This window comes from Salvelinus sp. IW2-2015, linkage group LG33 (genome assembly GCF_002910315.2).
Source record: "Salvelinus sp. IW2-2015 linkage group LG33, ASM291031v2, whole genome shotgun sequence".
In the NCBI taxonomy this organism is placed as follows: Eukaryota; Metazoa; Chordata; class Actinopteri; order Salmoniformes; family Salmonidae; genus Salvelinus; species Salvelinus sp. IW2-2015.
The window spans coordinates 34,425,374-34,442,085 of NC_036872.1; the positions used below are offsets into that span (position 1 = coordinate 34,425,374).

General features: G+C 44.5%; 1 pseudogene; it reads right to left on the reverse strand.

Annotated features, from left to right (window-relative positions):
* LOC111957581 (whirlin-like) overlaps positions 1 to 16,712 on the reverse strand; it is a 125,627-nt pseudogene that overhangs the window by 37,112 nt on the left and 71,803 nt on the right.

A 16,712-nucleotide genomic window follows, 5' to 3' on the forward strand; every position in this document is an offset into this window, starting at 1 on the left:
GCTTTGCCAATGACAGAAAAAACAAGGGAAGGGAATGTTTTGACACATTATCGGTTTTAGGTTATTAATTTCGAAATGAGTATTCCCAAACACCCTGGAAAATAAAATAACGTGATCTCTGTTTTAGATGCTGCAGGCTAACAGAAGAACATCTGTTCTTAGGAAACGGTTATGTTTAGGTAGCTTTACATATATTTTTATTATTTTATTTAGAAATTGTCATTATGCAATAGGGGAAATCTCATCTGACTCATTGAAAAAGAAAAAAAAAAAAGAATGAAAAAAAAAAAAAAAAATCAGATTTTGCTTTCATTATACAAAGTAAGTTTTGCACAATACGCCATTCTCAATGTAGACTTTGTCTCGTTTGAATCCAATTGTGTTATAGGATTTCCCACGTCTCTGGTGAGGTGTGATTTAATTTTTACTTTTGTTGCAACAGTAGGGTTTTCTTTAAGTTGTTAAATATGGGAAACACGGATAATATGTCCAACTAGAATCATATCATTCCCCTTAAGTGAACCAACTGTTCCTTGAGTTTTGTGGCAATATGTGTGACAAACAAGTGTCCTGGTGTATTATCCCACATAGCTGGCACACTCAACCGTGGTTTGCATAACCTACTATTGCCATGGTCCTCTTCTACGCGTGACAGCAAGCAAAGCCCGGTCTAGCGGTGTGTAGTAGAGCCAGAATCGATTACAATGTACGTGGTCCGTTGCGGAAAGTCTCAGCTTGCAAAGACGCGACGGGCTACTCTATTACTAGGTTACTAGCTACTAAACTTCATATTCAACGAAAGTGCTGCCTACAGGAATTCGTTTTTCACTTTTTCTTTATAATACCCATCATCAGAACTTAATACTCTCGTCTTCATTTATTACCCTTCCTTTTTCCTAAACACCACCTGTTGTGGATAGCAGGTTTGGGATGAGTGTGAGAGTTGACGCACGACCCATTACACTCGACATCCAGTCCAAGGATTTTTGAGAGGGGTTCAAACTCAGTACATTCTCCACTAATTTTGCCAAATATAAGACTAGCCAAATTAACCATGTGAGACTCTCCTGGCTTAAGTTAGTATTAACAAACTTCCTTTTTATATAAAAAAAGTGAGGGTGAAAGTAGTCAAACTGAGTTAAAGTCCCCCGTAAACCCATATATAAGAGAAGTAGAGCGGTGTCCATTTGGGACACATCCTAACAAAGGATGTCCCTCTTTGGAAAACAAGCTGCAATTCACAAGATGAGACAACACTTTTAAGAAGCGGTTGATTTGCTCTGTTTGAATGTGTTGGTCTATATTAGAAGAAGTACAGACAGGGTATGTGGTTTTTAGTACTTGTATCATTTCACACGTGTTGTAGTTAGGAAGAATTTGATTGAATCAGGATCCTCGCTCCTCAACAGGGCAACAGCATAGGGTGTTCTCTCCTCCTGCTGATGAGGGAGATGGTGTGAGAGTTTGGTGTGAGTGTGGTCTGAGAGGTGTGTGTTGATATTGGTTTCATGGGCCATTAGCCTCTCTCTGGCTGCCAGAACTCAAACTGCATTTAAAGTCATAACCTTGAAGAGCAGTCTGTCCTGACCGGAGCAAATCCTTCTGAGGGCCCTGGACACTGTCAATTACCCCCCCCCCCCCACCACCCCCACCCCCACACACACACACACACACACACGCACCGCCACACACACATTCCGTGTCCTACCTTAGTTCCTTGCTGTCTGCAGTGGTGGTCCCCTGTGTCTTCCTGATTTTTTATGACAATTGAGTGTGTGTGTTGTGTGTGTATGAGTGTGTGTTTGTGTGTATGAGTGTGTGGTTGTGTGATGTGTGTGTGTTGTGTGTTTGGTTTTGTGTGTTGTGGCAAAGAAGGTGGTTGAGTGAAAAATGGCAGAATGTGAGGCAGAACTAATAAACAGGCGTTCTTATAATAAACATTTTGGGAATCTCTTATTAAATGGGTTAAAGTTATGTATAGTAACCCAAGGTGTAAAATAGTAAATAATGGCTACAATCTCAGAAAGTTTTAAACTATCTAGAGGAGTAAAACAAGGTTGTACACTATCGGCATATCTATTTATTATTGCCATCGAAATGTTGCTGTTAAAATGAGGTCAAACAATAATATTAAGGGATTAGAAATCCGTGGCTTAAAATCAAGTGTCATTGTACGCTGATGATCATGTTTCTTTTAAAACCACAATTAGAATCCCTCCACAGCCTCATAGAGGATCTAGATACTTTTGCTAACCTCTCTGATTAAACCAAATTATGATAAGTGTACTATATTACGTATTGATCACAAAAAAAAATGCACATTTTACATTACTGTGTAGTTTACCAATTAAATTGTCTGACGGAGATGTGAGTCATACTCGGTATACATCCCAAAAGAAAGACATCTCATTCCAATAAATCTTTATAGAAAGTCTGCAAAAATAGATAAGATCTTGGAAAGTAAAATACCTGTCTATTTGTGGAAAAATCACCCTGATTAACTCTTTAGTCATATCACAGTTTACATATTTTCTATGGTTTGTCTACACCTAGTGACCTGCTTTTTAAATTATATAACAAAAAATATTCAATTTTATTTGGAATTGCAAGCCAGACCAAATAAAAAGGGCCTATTATATAACGAATATGAATTCGGAGGGCAGAAATCATTAAATATGAAAGCATCAGACCTCTCACTAAAGGCATCAGTCATACAAAAGTTATTATTAAATCCAAACTGGTTTTCTAGTAAATTGTAGAATGTCTCATCCTATGTTCAGAATGGCCTTTTTCCCTTTATTCAGATTACACCTGCTCACTTTCGGTTGTTTGAAAGGAAATAATCTCCAAATATCTAGCTATTTTTTAAACAGGCCTTTAGAAAGTTGGTTTCAATTTCAGTTTAATCCACCTGAAAAGACAGAACAAATAATACAACAAATATTGTGTTAAACTCAAATATACTAATTGATTAAAAAAATCTTTTTAGGAAACATTTTTTAAAAGGTATAATTTTAGTTAATATATCATAAATAGGACTGGTGAAGAGTATGTCACACATGCAGCTAACACAGACATACGGAAATGTTTGCCTCACCAAAATTTACAACCAACTAATTGCAGCATTACCACAAAAATGGAAGAGGCAAGTAGAAGGGGAAAAAAGTAAGGAACTTGTATGTCGGCCCTGTATTAAAGAACATAAATGGTTAAAGAAAAGTGTGATAAATATAAACATATACCAATTCATTTAAGGACCAAAAAACATCGCTGTGCCAATAAATGCAAAATATTTGGGAAGAGATTCGATGTACCCATTCCAGCAATGGTTATGAATTGATAGGCAAAAAAACGCCGGATTCAAAACTTTGAAATTTTAATTTAAATTACATACAAAATTCTTGCAACCAATAGAATGTTATATATATGGGGGATACAATCTCCCAAGCTCTGCAAATTCGTGCTGTGAGGAGGCAGAGTCATTTGATATTATTTTGGATATTTGTCCATATGAGCCGTTTTTGTCACAGCGTCCAGGAAATGGCTGAAGAGTTGCAACATTTGCCTAGAACTAACGCTGCAAATAGCAAATACTGGGTGATTTAAAATCCATTGTCATCAATCAATAATATAAATAATTATTTTAAGCAAAAATATATTTTCAATTTACAACCTTTAGAAGCTATGAGAATAGAAAGGTTCAGTACTTTTTGTCGAAGCATCACAGCACAGTTGAAAAATATATGGCAAAATAGAAATTCAAAATGTGTGGTTGTTGAGAGATAGATGGGAGTGGGTGAATGAGCTGAAGGATGGACTAATACATCCGCGGCGCCGACAGAGACGGCTAGCCTCGCTTCGCTTCTAGGAAACTATGCAGTATTTTCTTTTTTAATGTATTATTTCTTACACTGTTTACCCCAGGAAACTCTAAGTCTTATTTACACAAGCCGGGAGGAGAATCTTATTGGTATAAAGAGCAACGTCAACTTACCAAACATTATGACCAGGAGAAACGACTTTCCCGAAGCGGATCCTCTGTTTGGTCCACCACCCAGGACAATGGATCGGATCCCAGCAGGCACCCAAAACAACGGCGCCGCAGAAGGAGCAGATGGAGCGGTCTTCTGGTCAGCCTCCGTAGACGGGCACATCGCCCACCGCTCCCGATGGCCCCATCACCACTCGCCAATGTCAGTACTTTGACAACAAGGTAGACGAAAACCAAGCAAGGGTTGACTTCCAGAGAGACATCAGAGATTGCAACATTCTTCTTGCTTCACGGAAACATGGCTCACTTGGGATACGTTATAAGAGTCCGTACAGCCACCTCGTTTCTTCACGCATCGCGCCGACAGAAACAAGCATCGTCTCTGGTAAAGAAGAAGGGCGGCTGGTGTAGATGCCTTATGATTAACGAGACGTGGGGGTTGTGATCAAACAACATACAGGAACTCAAGTCCTTTTGTTCACCTGACCTAGAATTCCTTACAATCAAATGCCCGACGATTATCTACCAAGAGAATTCTCTTCGATTATAATCACGAGTCGTGTATATCGCCCCAAAGCGTACACCTCCGACGGCCCTGAAAGAACTTTATTGGACTCTATGTGAACTGGAAACCACATATCCCGAGGTACATTTATGTGGGCTGGGGATTTTACAAAGCTAATCTGAAACACAAGGCTCCCTAAAATTTCACACTCAATATCAACAAAACAGAAGGAGATGATCGTGGACTTCAGGAAACAGCAGAGGGAGCACCCCCCTATCCACATCGACGGACTGTAGTGGAGAAGATGGTAAAGTTTTAAGTTCCTCGGCGTACACACATCATGGACAAACTGAAATGGTCCACCCACACAGACAGCTGTGGTGAAGAAGGCGCAGCAGCGCCTCTTCAACCTCAGGAGGCTGAAGAAATTTGGCTTGTCACCAAAAACAACAAACAAACTTTTACAGATGCACATCGAGGGCATGCCTGCGGCTGTATCACCTCCTGGTCAACCGCACTGCTCCGCCAACAACCGTAAGGCTCTCCAGAGGGATATGCAAAAACCATCACCGGGGGGGCAAAGTACCTTGCGCCTCCAGAACACCTACACCACCCGATGTCACAGGAAGGACAAAAAGATCATCAAGGACAACCACTCACCCGAGCCACGGCTTTCCACCAACCGCATCATCCACAGAACGAGCGGTCAGTACAGGTGCATCAAATGCTGGGACGAACCGACGAGACTGAAAAACAAACTTCTATTCATCAAGGCCATCAGACTGTTAAAAAGCCATCACTAACATTGAGTGGCTGCTGCCAACATACTGACTCAAATCTCTAGCACTTAATAATTAAAAAAATAAATGGAATGTAATAAATGGTAATCACTAGTCACTTTAAAGCCTTATATAATTATACCTAGAATACTCCTACTTTATACTGTATTCTAAAGCCATACTGCATCTCTAATCGACGTACGCCTATCTACTCTATATCGATAGGTCTTCTGTACATTCTTATACGACTTGTGTATTACATCGGTACTTTAGATTACTTGTTATGAATTCTGCGTCGGATACGAGCAAAGCATTCTTGCTACCTCATTCACTCTGAATATATTGTACATGTCGACTCATTAACAACTTTATATTGTAGTCTGATAAAAGCAGAGGATAATTCGGTTACTTATGTGTGAAAATTTGCTAAAATTACCTGGGTTAGTTGCCGGGTTCGGAACAGAAATAAATAAAGGACACAATATTGACTCCACTGAATAGAGTTCTGCTTAATCATGATGAGGATAACGCCTTGATGTTTAAAATGTAATGAAAATGGGGCTGTTAATGATATAGTTCCACTGATCAGATGTGGCGAATACAGTCCAGAATACACACTGGAAGGTGAGAAAGGTTGTGAGAAGGAAGTAAGGCGGAGCCGAGTCTGGACGCATCTCATAGGGTACAAGAACGGCTGCCCACTCCCCCGGTCCCACAAGGTTCTGGCAAGTAGGACTCAAAACCTACCCAACAATCCTGGTTTACTCTTCTACGCTGCCCATTACTCCTCTGGGTGAAAACCTGGAGGTTAATGGCTGACCGAGACCCCCAGACGTATACATTATGAACGCCTTCCAGACCCACTTGAAGTGAACTGCGGGAACCTCGATCAGATCTACTAATATCCTCAGCACCCCATCGAGGGCCGGAAGACGTCGCGGTAAACAAGGCCTTCCACAGTCTGCTAGGGCCGCAAGAGGGAGACCGGGCAGAGGGAGGAGACGGCAGGACTTAGAGAAACGATCCACAACGAACGACCAGGATCGTGGTGTTGTCCCTGTGATGGGGGAAAGATTCGGTCAGGAAATCGACCGACAGGTGTGACCATAGGCCGCTGTTGCAACCGAGAGAAAGGGGTGTAAACTTACCGGTAGATGCTAGGAAGCCTTACACTGGGCGCACACCGAGCAGGAGGAACATAAAACCCTCACGTCCTTAGCCAAAGTGGGCCACCAGTAACTTGCCGCTCAGACAGCACCACCGTCTGACCGACCGATGCGCTGGGATGACCAGAGGAGGGGTGACGTGTGGTCCCAATACGATCAGCCGGTCAGGACAGCAGACAGAACTGTACAGAGCCCCAGCGGGACACTGGAGAGGGAACGGGCTCGTATACGCACGGCCCGCTTAAATGCCGCGTCCAGCTCCCCACACTACCGGCTGCCACCAGGCAGGAGGCCGGGTCAGATCCATGAGGAGTGGGATCCATGTGTCCGCTCCTCTGTGTCATTACAGCCGGGAACAAGTGCGTACTGCCTTCATGTTCTGAACACCTGGTAATGTTAAAGAAAGGTGTGAAAAACAAACGGCAGTGAAAAACATGGCCCACCTTGCTCTGTCAAGGCGTTGTCTAGTCTCCTCACTGCACCCGTGGGATGTACCAGATTGCGTCATGGTCAGTCCAAGTAAGAGAAAAGGTGTTTTTAGCCCCCCTCAAGCCAAATGGCTCCACGCACCTTCAAAGCTTTGACGGACGATGCCAACTACACCTCCTTGCTGTCCCCACGACGTAAGTTTCGCTTCGCCAATGCGGTGGCGTACTTCCCGATGCCTTGAGAGAGCCAGCTCGCTATCCCACCTTGACCACGTTCCACCTCCACTCATGACGCCAGAGGGATCTGGATGAGCCACACGGGAGCCGAAGGTAAACAGGAGCCCTCAGCGCGACTAAAAAGCCCTGTCCGCCTCAGCTTGTCCACGTGCAAAGCGCGCACGGCGCCCGCCCCCGGTTCAGCAGCTGGAGAGAAAGTAATGGAGTATAACCTCCTATTGGTTTAGTCAGTGGCTATAACCCTACAAATAACCACTGCCACCGCTGGCGACCAGGACGGAGAGAATAAGACTCCTCGCGTGGAGACAAATTATAAGAAAACTACGGGCCTATATCGAATCTCCATTTGCTCTCAAACACATTTTTAGAAAAAAGCTATTGCGCAAGCAACTCACTGGCCTTCTCGTGATGACAAATGACATGTGATGGTAAATGCTTCAGTCTGGTTCTAGACCCCAGTCATAGCACAGCTTGAGACCTGCACTGTGTCAACGTGTGGTAAATTTACCTTTTAATGTCTTCAGACGAGTCTCTGCATGCTAGTCCCTGTTCGGTCTCCGTAGGACCTTTAGTACTGTTTTTGGATACCATCAGATTCACCACATTCTTTTGGAGAGATTGGAAACCCATAATTGGGCTACACGACAATTCTGGCCTGGTTTAATCTATCTATCTTCGCTATATCAGTTTGTCTTCTAGTAGAATGACAATTATCAACTTAAATTTCGTTTCCTCAAGTTCCGTTTAAGACCACTATTGTTTTCATATATATTTTACCTTCTGTGTAGGCATTCTTGACAATTATGGTTAACTTTCACTTTTTCACTGCTATGCGGATGACACACAGCTGTACATTTCAATGAAACATGGRGAAGCCCCAAAATTGCCCTCGCTAGAAGCCTGTGTTTCAGACATAAGGAAGTGGATGGCTGCAAACTTTCTACTTTAAAGCTCGGACAAAACAGAGATGCTTGTTCTAGGTCCCAAGGAACAAAGAGATCTTCTGTTGAATCTGACAATTCATCTTGATGGTTGTACAGTCGTCTCAAATAAAACTGTGAAGGACCTCGGCGTTACTCTGGACTGTATTCTCACTTTTGACGAACATATCAAGACTGTTTCAAGGACAGCTTTTTTCCATCTACGTAACATTGCAAAAATCWGAAACGTTCTGTCCAAAAATGATGRAGAAAAATGAATCCATGCTTTTGTTACTTCTGGGGTAGACTACTGCAATGCTCTACTTTCCGGCTACCCGGATAAAGCACTAAATAAAGTTAGTGCTAAATACGGCTGCTAGAATCCTGACTAGAACCAAAAAATMTGATCATATTACTCCAGTGCTAGCCTCCCTACACTGGCTTCCTGTTAAGGCAAGGGCTGATTTCAAGGTTTTACTTTCCGATTTGGTCCTGCCGTACATACCTACACATACGCTACGGTCACAAGACGCAGGCCTCCTAATTGTCCCTAGAATTTCTAAGCAAACAGATGTAGGTAAGGCTTTCTCCTATAGAGCWAAATTTTTATGGAATGGTCTGCCTACCCATGTGAGAGACGCAGACTCGGTCTCAACCTGTAAGTCTTTACTGAAGACTCATCTCTTCAGTAGGTCACATGATTGAGTGTAGTCTGGCCCAGGAGTGTGAAGGTGAACGAAAAGGCTCTGGAGCAATGAACTGCCCTTGCTGTCTCTGCCTGGCCGGTTCCCCTCTCTCCACTGGGATTCTCTGCCTCTAACCCTATTACAGGGGCTGAGTCACTCCTTACTGGTGCTCTTCCATGCGTTTCCTAGGAGTGCGTGCGTCACTTGAGTGGGTTGAGTCCACTGACTGGTCTTCCTGTCTGGGTTGTGCCGTGGCGGAGATCTTGTGGGCTATACTCGGCTTGTCTCAGGGTGGTAATTGGTGGTTGAAGATATCCCTCTAGTGTGTGGGGGCTGTGCTTTGGCAAAGTGGGTGGGGTTATATCCTGCCTGTTTGGCCCGTCTGGGGGTATCATCGGATGGGGTCACAGTGTCTCCTGACCCCTCCTGTCTCAGCCTCCAGTATTTATGCTGCAGTAGTTTATGTGTCGGGGCTTGGGTCAGTCTGTTATATCTGGAGTACTTCTCCTGTCTTATCCGTATCCTGTGTGAATTTAAGTATGCTCTCTTTCTTTCTCTCTTTCTCTCTTTCTTTCTTTCTTTCTTTCTCTCTCTCGGAGGACCTGAGCCCTAGGACCATGCCTCAGGACTACCTGGCATGATGACTCCTTGTTGTCCCCAGTCCACCTGGCCGTGCTGCTGCTCCAGTTTCAACTGTTCTGCCTGCGGCTATGGAACCCTGACCTGGTCACCGGACGTGCTACTTGTCCCAGACCTGGTTTTCAACTCTCTAGAGACAGCAGGAGCGGTAGAGATACTCTTAATGATCGGCTATGAAAAGCCAACTGACATTTTCCTGAGGTGCTGACTTGTTGCACCCTCGACAACTACTGTGATTATTATTATTTGACCATGCTGGTCATTTATGAACATTTGAACATCTTGGCCATGTTCTGTTATAATCTCCACCCAACACAGCCAGAAGAGGACTGGCCACCCTCATAGCTGGTTCCTCTCTAGGTTTCTTCCTAGGTTTGGCCTTTCTAGGGAGTTTTTCCTAGCCACCGTGCTTCTACACCTGCATTGCTTGCTGTTTGGGGTTTTAGGCTGGGTTTCTGTACAGCACTTTGAGATATCAGCTGATGTAAGAAGTGCGTAAGATAAATATATTTGATTTGATTTGAGTAGATGCTCAGTGTTCCCCTTCAATTAATTATGGACCGCTAACGAAGGACAGTCCGTGCTCTTCCTCTATTCCCTCTTCCCTCTTTTATTGACGAGAGCTGACTTTGTGTCGCCATGGTGATGGCATCTGGCCAGGCTGTCACTTCCCGTCCCTTGAAGAATCGATCATGTGTCCAGCTAACGATGAGGTCATGGATGTTCRACTGAAGTAAAGAGGAAATTCAGCAACTCTTGGAGGACAGGGGATCTTGATAAAAAGGCTTCCTTACTGCTAAAACCAACACTTTTCAGCCCGTGAAGAAGGCCAGAATTATAAAGGAGAATTGTTGAAATTCATCTTCACAGTGTCTCAGTTGTTAGGAAATAGAGAGAGAGAGAAGCAAAGCAGGGGTGAGATACGCTTAACTGTAAAACAGTAAAACACTATACGTAGAGTATCCAACCCTTCATGGTTTCTTAAGTTCTACCTTAATGGTGACAACAGCATAAAACGGTGAGTCAGCATAGAGCCAGCCCCATAACTTGAGTCACAGCTCTTCATGGTTGAACACAATCTGCAGAATTGATTTTCCAATCCAAAGGGCTGCAAAATGCTTCTCTCTCTTCTCTTCCAGTAAATCAAACTGCTTTCCCTTTRTTGGCATCCCATATAGCACACTATGCCCTAATAGTGCACTACTTTTGGGATACAACCTGTGCAGTTCATGTGTGATGCTGAGGTGAATGGTACTAGCAGATGAAGACTGAATCTGAAGATAGTGAACTATCAGTCTAAAAGGCCTTTAGTGTGGTGAGTTGTGGTCAACCCTCTGATATTCCAGTTCTATGTATCAATGAGGATATAGTAGTATCAAGTAGTACAGGATAGACTATCAACTGGGTGGTTCGAGCCCTGCATGCTGATTGGCTGACAGCCGTGGTATATCAGACCGTATACCACAGGTATGACAACATTTATTTTTACTGCTCTAATTACGTTGGTAACACGTTTATAATAGCAATAAGGTACCCTGTGAGTTTCTGGTATCTGGCCAATATYCCACGACTAAGGGCTGTGTCCAGGTTGTGTCGTGCATAAGAACAGCCCTTAGCTGTGGTATATTGGCCATATACCGCACCCCTTTGGGCCTTATTGCTTAAGTATACACTGAGTGTACAAAACATTTAGGACAACTGCTCTTGCCTGACCAGGTGYATCCAGGTGAAAGCTATGATCCCTTAGTGATGTCACTTGTTAAATCCACTTCAAACAGTGTAGATGAAGGGGAGGAGACAGGTTAAAGAAGGATMTTTAAGCCTTGAGACAATTGAGACATGTATTGTGTATGTGTGCCATTCAGAGGGTGAATGGGCAAGACAAAAGATTTAAGRGTCTTTAAACGGGGTATGGTAGTAGGTGCRAGGTGCACCGATTTGTGTCAAGAACTGCAACACTGCTGGGTTTTTCACACTCAACAGTTTCCCGTGTGTATCAAGAATGGTCCACCACCCAAAGGACATCCAGCCAACTTGACACAACTGGGGGAAGTATTGGAGATAGTAGAATTTGACTTACCTTTCCTAATACAGGTGTAGCCCGCGCTGAAGATGGCCTGCAACAAAAACAYTAGAACTTAAAAGATGCTCCCATAATGAACCACTAACAGAAAACCCATTTTACAATAACACAAACACCCAAACAACAAATTACTTTGAAATGTGTATGGTCTGGCCATGAGAACAACAGCAACCCAGGGAGACCTGGTGGCAGAGCTCCCTAGGAAGCCTACAGATGGACCCTAAATTGTACCCTATTCTCTACACAGGGCCTTGCTCAAAAGTAGTGCACTATGTAGGGAACTGGGTGGTTCGCAAACAACGTGCGTTTAATGAAGTGTAGGACTTAAAGCCACTTGCTTGATTGCTAAAGGAGCTGAAGGGAAATGTATACCTCCTAGGGCTCTCATCAAGCCGCCTCCATTAGAGCTAGTGACTGACAGAGGGAAGAGGGAGAGACAGACAGACAGATGATAGACAGATTGAAGGAGGGAAAGACAGACAGGTAGACAGAGAGATAGACAGAGGGAAGGAAGACAGACAGACAGACAGACAGACAGAACAGACAGACAGACAGACAGACAGACAGACAGACAGACAGACAGACAGACAGACAGACAGACAGAACAGACAGACAGACAGACAGACAGACAAGACAGAACAGACAGACAGACAGACAGAGCCAGACAGACAGACGACAGAGGGAAGGAGGAAGGAAGGGGAGAGAGAGAGAGAGAAGAGAGAGAGAGAGAGAGAGAAGAGAGAGAGGAAGAGAGCGAGCGGAGAGAGCGAAGAGACAGACAGACAAGACAGACAGAACAGACAGACAGACAGACAGACAGACAGAACAGACAGACAGACAGAACAGACAGACACAGACAGACAGACGACAGACAGACAGACAGACAGACAGACAGACAGACAACAGAGAACAGACAGACAGACAGAACAGACAGACAGACAGACAGACAGACAGACAGACAGACAACAGAGGGAAGGGTGGAGAGCGAGGAGACCGAGGGAGAGAGAGACAGAGGAAGGAGGGAGAGAAAGAAAGACAGATAGACAGAGGAGGAGGGGAGAGAGACAGCTCTCCGTGGAACTGAGCAGCCTGCCATATCACTGTCAAACCCAGAGGAAGGAACCTTAGTCTCCTCCAACAATGAGCTGGAAGTATTCTGCCTCACATTAGTCAGTCAGTCACATGAGAAGACACTGACAGCTGTAGAAGATTAATGACATTGGTCAGAAATTCAATGGTAATTTCATTATGTTACCTTGTTACGTGATCATTCTATATATTGCTTTTATGGGGGCTGGCTGTAATTGAAAAATATTACATTCAGTTGCTAATCGTCATGTCACCGCAGACATGAATGCCTAAGACATTATTTCGCTCAAAAGAAAAAATTATGATTGAATGGAAATATCATTCCATGTTCAATTGCATCAAACATACTACATCTCTGTTACATATTAAAGATGAAACTCGAGGCCACTGTGCATTGTACATTCCAAGGACGTTTTGTTTTAAAGGAATTTAACATAAACAGAGGAAGGAGCTTTCATTAGTCTTCAGCATGACTTTTTCACTGAAACAAAGATATCATCAAACTCTCACAGGATGCATCTCCAATGGTCCATAGGGCTCTGTCAAAAGTACTGCACTAATATAGGGAAATAGGGTGCCTTTTGGGACACACCATAGAGATTGCCCTTTTGAAATGTTGTGCCTGTTTTCGCTAACTCACCGGGTGTAGCGGCTGGGCTGGCGGCGTGCCTCTGTTATGGGCGCTAAACCACCGTGTAGCGGCTGGCTGGCGGTGCTCTCTGTTATGGCGCTAACTCACCGTGTAGCGGCTGGGCTGGCGGTGCTCTCTGTAATGGGCGCTAACTCACGTGTAGCGGCTGGGCTGGCGGTGCTCTCTGTAATGGGCGCTAACTCACCGTGTAGCGGCTGGGCTGGCGGTGCTCTCTGTATGGGCGCTAACTCACCGTGTAAGCGCTGGGCTGGCGTGCTCTCTGTAATGGGCGCTAACTCACCGTGTAGCGGCTGGGCTGGCGGTGCTCTCTGTAATGGGCGCTAACGTCACCGTGTAGCGCTGGGCTGGCGGTGCTCTCTGTAATGGGCGCTAACTCACCGTGTAGCGGCTGGGGCTGGCGTGCTCTCTGTAATGGGCGCTACCTCACCGTGTAGCGGCTGGGCTGGCGGTGCTCTCTGTAATGGGCGCTAACTCACCGTGTAGCGGCTGGGCTGGCGGTGCTTTCTGTAATGGGCGCTAACTCACCGTGTAGCGCGTGGCTGGCGGTGCTCTCTGTAATGGGCGCTAACTCACCGTGTAGCGGCTGGGCTGGCGGTGCTCTCTGTAATGGGCGCTAACTCACCGTGTAGCGGCTGGGCTGGCGGTGCTCTCTGTAATGGCCGCTAACTCACCGTGTAGCGGCTGGGCTGGCGGGTGCTCTCTGTTATGGCGCGGGGCTACGGGGGATGGGGCTGCTGATCCATTTGGTCTGGTCCACCACGGTGCGGGCATGGGGCACGCGGCCAACGTCCCTCACCCTCACCAGCAGGTGACAACTCGTCTTCAGGATCCTCACCGCCTCGTCATGGGGGATGGCCACGAAGCTCTGCCCATTCACCTCCAGCAGCTGGTCGCCCACCTTAACAGACAGAGAGGAGAGGGTGGGTGCACTGGCAGAGAGAGGGTGTGTATTCACACAGACACCGATACACACACAAGTACACCCACACAAAAGTGCCATGGCTTTTCCTGATAGTCTCGAACAGTCTTCCAACAGTCAAGGCCAGGCCAGTGTTCAGGAGAGAGCAGAGCAGACYTTCTGTGAGCTGCAGCTCAAGGTTCAGGCAATAACACAAAGTACACTGAAGCAGAACTTGGTGCACTCAAACCCGTCACGGAGATGTGTAGGCTACGCAGTTTCATTGTAGACTAACTACTGCCCTCACACACACACTTATTATTCTGGAAAAAATCTGTRGTTTTATTTCACCATGGGAACAGGAGATACTAGCCTGGTCAAGCAGAATGACCMCTTTGCTCACCTTTTGTTTCACTTGATACGTAAAGTGAAACAGCATGTGAGCTTTTGCAAGATTAGGCTGGTTTCACCAGGCTAAGGAACTACTAGGGAAAAACAGCAATTCAGTTTGATTGACTTAAACRGAGTAGGATCAATCTATGGTTAGTWATAAAAACAGAAAATGCTGAAAGGAGGATATCACTGATAGTAAGAGGCCAAATCTATAGAAGGAACATCATTCATAAATCACAACACTGGGGGGAAACAATCAATGGTTATTATCTCCCAGCCTATTCATTCTTCTAATGCACAAACAAAACACTTGACAGACGTGGTGATTTACAATCAAAGCTCTTCTTTGTTTTATGCCCTTTCCTCTTCTTCCTGTTCCACATTCATGAGGCAGTTACGCTTTGATTTGAGCTTAATAATAATTAGTAAGGAAAACKTGATCTACTGATCTACAGGGGAAACAATAGTAATCTGTTTTAACAATATGTAACGTGACTAGTATTTAATAGAAATTCACAATGAAACAACTTCTATATACATTGGAGTGTATGAATGTTGTTTTTCCATTTCTCATGTCTTTTACTGGTCATCTCAGAGCGTCAGAATGAGTTGGTCAAGTGAGTGGTCCGGGGTGGTCTAGCTCCCACCCAGATACATGTTTATCTCTCTATCCTATCCAGCAGACATAAAACATATTGAAGGACTGTAAGAGAAGCTGAGYAGACACAATGGCATTACTGAACCTCTTCAATTGGCCTATTCTCTTTCCACAAGAGTAAGTAAAGGGAGAAGTTAGTTATTGACTTCTCTTCTCTTCTCCTCTCTCTCCCTCCCTCCTAACACTAATGAATTTACATTCAGAGGAAGAATCAGCTTGAGTGAACCTCCATAACTCATTGAAGTGGAGGGAGGGATGGGAGGGAGGGTGTGAGGTCTGTATTAGCACCCCAAGCGGAGGTTCTCTTGAGCTGCAGCCACTGGAGGGGAGAGTGTTTTTAAAAATATTTTTTTAATTTAACCTTTTGATAAAAAATTTAATATGTTTACAAAGATAATGATTAAATAATTCCACCTGAACCAAATATTCTGGTATAGGTTTTTTTATGTATCATGTATAAGGAATAATTAATGTATTAAACGTAAGTCAACTAGGCTCAGAAGAGACCTTGTGAGGAGAGAAATGTGTGTGTATGGTGTGTTAAGAAATAACGAGAAAATTAACTGTGTTTGAGCCGACCTGGCTAGAACTCTGAGAAAGCTTATTATAGGACAGGGAGTACTTCTCAAGGTTTCTCGTACTATCTCGGGGGAATGGAACTGTCGGCTGGGTAGTGATAACAGTGGTGAGAACTCTGGAGAAGGATACACTCACCTACTGTTGGTGTGATGGTATGTGGCGTGATATTTCGTGGCGTGTTGTGTGGAAGGTATGTGGCCGTAGAAAGAAGGGCAAGGTCATAAAAATGGATGTCTTTGTAATAATGTACTTCAGAGTGCTCTCGTGAATAAACTTGTGACTAATTGAGAGCTGGGGTTCTGTGGTTTATTAACATAGTCTTACCAAACTCTGGGTTGCAGACTTAGTAGATAATTTAAGTTTATGAACATATGAACGGAAATTCTCATAACACCTTTATTTAACTTGGAAGTTCAAGTTTAAGAACAAATTCTTATTTACAATGATACTTATACCCCTGAAACCTAGGGTGTGCTGTAGTGACGCACTAAGTCATTGGAGATGCAGTACTTAGACCGCTGATCAGGGTGTTCTGTAGTGACGCTCTAGCACTGAGATGCCAGTACCTTACGCGTGAACAGCAGTGGTCTGTAGTGACGCCCTAGCACTGAGATGCAGTGTCCTTAGACCCGCTGAATCAGGGTGTCTGTAGTGACGCCTTAGATGGAGATGCAGTACCCTTAGACCGCTGAATCAGGGTGTCTGTAGTGACGCCTCAGCACTGAGATGCACTGCCTTAGACCGCTGAATCAGGGTGTCTGTAGTGAGCCTCTAGCACTGAGATGCACTGCCTTAGACCGCTGCACCACAGCGGTCTGTGTCCCCTCAAACCTCCTGCCTCTGTAATGCTTACTCTGTGACAATACGGGACCCCTCCAGCATACTGTACTCAAATGCTCAAAGTAAGATTGAACCATCATTACAAGTGGCGTTTCAATTGATCACCTGGTGGTCGCGGGGCTATCCGGTCAAACTAACCCAGGAACAAAATGTAGGCCACAGATATAGA